The sequence below is a fragment of the Salmo salar genome, chromosome 08, assembly GCF_965601325.2.
Source record: "Salmo salar chromosome 08, fSalSal1, whole genome shotgun sequence".
Taxonomy (NCBI): domain Eukaryota; kingdom Metazoa; phylum Chordata; class Actinopteri; order Salmoniformes; family Salmonidae; genus Salmo; species Salmo salar.
This window is the reverse complement of record NC_138298.1, coordinates 16,502,173-16,505,682: the sequence shown is the minus strand read 5'-3', so window position 1 is coordinate 16,505,682 and position 3,510 is coordinate 16,502,173. Positions and strand designations below refer to the sequence as shown.

Below are 3,510 nucleotides of genomic sequence, written 5' to 3'. Positions count from 1 at the left end.
CAGGGTATTCATTATTTGCCATTCATTTATATTGGGCACAACATAATCTGCCTGTCGCTTGTGGTGGCTAATTTCCGCATTACCAAATGAGGATTTACAAACACACCAGTCCGAGTTAAAACTACATCTTTAATACTTAAGATACTTTTGCAAAAGTTCTTGACCCCACCAATCCATTCTCTCGAATGAATCATTTAATGAGGTGCTTACAGAATGGCTCAGGGATCTTTTATAGCAACGATACAGCCCCTTCAACGTACATTGACAAACCACAGATACTTAGTAACAGTTCACAAATGTTACGTTTTGTATGACAGATATCCATAAAACACATCAGACAGTAACTGCTATGTCAACAGGATTAATGGTATAGCCCAGTATCTGGTCTCCTTAGAACTGTCCCTCCCTGGTACGGTATTGAACAGAACTATTTCATCCAATGGTATATATCAATTGTCAACTCTAGATGCTCCCATCTCAAGCAAACCCCCTCTTGACCCCACTCCTGGACAGGCTCACTGGAGGGAGTGAGCCTCTAGGCCATATATTATCACAGGATAAGTGTGAGATCTAAGAGACCTTGGTCCCAGACACTGCCATAAACCTCCCCACAATAAGGAAAAGGAGGGTGTGACTTGCTCACAGACATTGTGGAGACAAGTCATTGGTTCCCCAGTAATCACGCCATCCCTTCACATGGTTTAAGCATAGGTAAAGACACATTCCCATGACGACAAGTCTGACCTCTCCTCTCTCTGGGCCCCAAGTGTCTGAGCCCCAGCTAAGGTAGACATGCAACTGAAAAGACACCAGAGTCCAATGGACACTTTCTAATGACAAGTACCTCAAATAAGCATATTATACTAATAAAACATCTTAATTATCTATGTTACCCAACTAATTCTGATTCGTCCACGACACGCTTCATAGGAAACATTTGATCTCAAATCCAAAATGCTGGAATAGGCTATAGATCCAAATTAAAAGCTTCACTGTCCAAATAATGAATGTACACTGTAAGGCAGTGTACATCACCATGTCACTGTGTTTAGTCTACAGTCCTTGGCCTCAAGCTGTTTGCAGTAAATGGCCTATAATCTACCTTCAGGTCGTGTGATGATTGAGATGAAATATTAAACATGAACTAAAGTCCACCTGTACTTGATATTCCAGACTGACTGGTCTTTACAAACTGGGTCAGTTTGTACGACCTGTTTACTTCTGTTTAGGAGGGTGGTAAAAAACAAATCAAAGTTTATTGGTCATGTACACAGTTTAGCAGATGTTATAGCAGGTGCAGCGTAATGCTTATATTACTAGCTCCTGACAATGCGGTAAAATGTCAAACAGTTACAAAAACAATCAATAACTGCGGTTAAGGGTGAGAGGTCACTGGTTTGAAACCCAGAGACGACTAGGTGTAAAATCTGTTTGTGCCCTTGAGTAAGGCACTTAACCCTAACTGCTCCTGTAAGTCGCTCTGGACAAGAGCGTCTGCTAAATGACAAAAATTAAAATGTAAATGTAATAAACATTTTAAAACTGTAAGAACAACAAGAATTCAAGAAACGTCAGAACGAATCCAATTCACAACCCAAACAAACATATTAACATACTCCTCATTAACCCTTTGTTAACTTGAATTTGAAACAGGCTTGTAAATACCTGTTTTTAGAGAGACAGTATACCTAGGCTAGATAAACCTAGGCTAGAATGTGCATCTGATGCACATTCAAATGTCATTAAAAAAAATCAACACTGCAGAGCTATCCCTGTCCTCTGCTGTGCCCTGATTGTATTACTGCTGATGCTATTTGGAAATGTGTGGGTACAACTTGGCCCATCTACTGTTGCTATCCCCAATTCTGACTTATGCTCTGATATCTGCTTCACTGATTTCTGCTCTTGTAAAAGCCTGGGTTTTCTGCACGTTAACACTAGAAGCTTATTACCTAAAACTGATCAATTGAAAGTGTGGGTTCACAGCTCCAATCCAGATGTGTTGGTCATTACTGAGACGTGGTTAAGAAAGAGTGTTTTGAACACGGATGTTAACCTTTCTGGTTATAACCTTTTTCGGTAAGACAGATCTTCCAAAGGTGGTGGAGTGGCAATCTTTACCAAGGATCACCTTCAGTGCTCGGTTGTCTCCACCAAGTCTGTCACCAAACAATTAGATTTTCTGGTTTTAAGCATTCAACTTTCAAATAGCTCTTTGTTGACTGTTGCTGGGTGTTATCGTCCTCCATCAGCACCGGCCTGTACTCTACCTGCCCTAAGCTCTTTCCTGGCCCCTTACACTAAGTCTGAATTTTTCCTACTAGGTGACTTAAACTGGGGCATGCTTAACGACCTTACCAAGTCCTAAAGCAATGGGACTACCTATTTCTTTCTCAGATTATTACCAATCCCAAAAGGTATGACTCCAAACACACAGAAAAGGCTACTCTCCTTGATGTTATCCTCACAAATAATCCTCATAGGTATCAGTCTGGTGTTTTCTGTAATGACCTTAGTGATCACTGTTTTACAGCCTGTGTTTGTAATGGCTGCTCAGTGAAACAACCTGTCCTGATTTGTCATAGACACTTGCTAAAAAACTTTAATGAGCAAGCCTTCCTTCATGACCTTGCCTCTCTAAATTGGTTTAGAATCAGCTTGATCCCCTCTGTCGAAGACACTTGGACCTTCTTTTTTGATATTTTCAGTGGTATTGTGAACAAACACGCCCCCCATAAAGAAAATGAGAATTAAAAACCGGTTCAGCCCCTGGTTTGATCGTGATCTGGCAGAGTTACTCCACCTCAAGAATTCCATTTGGCGAAAGGCACAGCTATTACGCATTCCTGCGTCTGTCTCCCGAATCTCTTCATACCAACATGACGATGTCACCATTGCCTTTGATTCTAAGCAATATTATGCTGCTATTTTTATTGACTTGGCCAAAGCTTTTGATACGGTAGACTATTCCATTCTTGTGGGCCGGCTAAGGAGTATTGGTGTCTCTGAGGGGGTCTTTGGCCTGGTTTGCTAACCATCTCTCTCATAGAGTGCAGTGTATAAAGTCAGAATATCTGCTGACTCAGCTACTGCCTGTCACCAAGGGAGTACCCCAAGGCTCGATCCTAGGCCCCACGCTCTTCCCAATTTACATTAATAACATAGCTCAGGCAGTAGGAAGCTCTCATTCATTTATATGCAGATGATTCAGTCTTATACTCAGCTGGCCCCTCCCTGGATTTTGTGTTAAACACTCTACAACAAAGATTTCTTAATGTCCTACAAGCTTTCTCTGCACTTAACCTTGTTCTGAACACCTCCAAAACAAAGGTCATGTGGTTTGGTAAGAAGAATGCCCTCTCCCCACCGGTGTGATTACTACCTCTCAGGGTTTAGAGCTTGAGGTAGTCACCTCATACAAGTACTTGGGAGTATGGCTAGACAGTACACTGTCCTTCTCTCAGCACATATCAAAGCTGCAGGCTAAGGTTACATCTCGAATTGGTTTAC

The 3,510-nt window shown here is 41.6% G+C and overlaps 1 protein-coding gene across 1 annotated transcript in view; it reads left to right on the top strand.

Moving 5' to 3' along the window:
• LOC106610077 (uncharacterized) overlaps positions 1 to 3,510 on the top strand; it is an 88,768-nt gene that overhangs the window by 73,869 nt on the left and 11,389 nt on the right. The window lies entirely within an intron of this gene.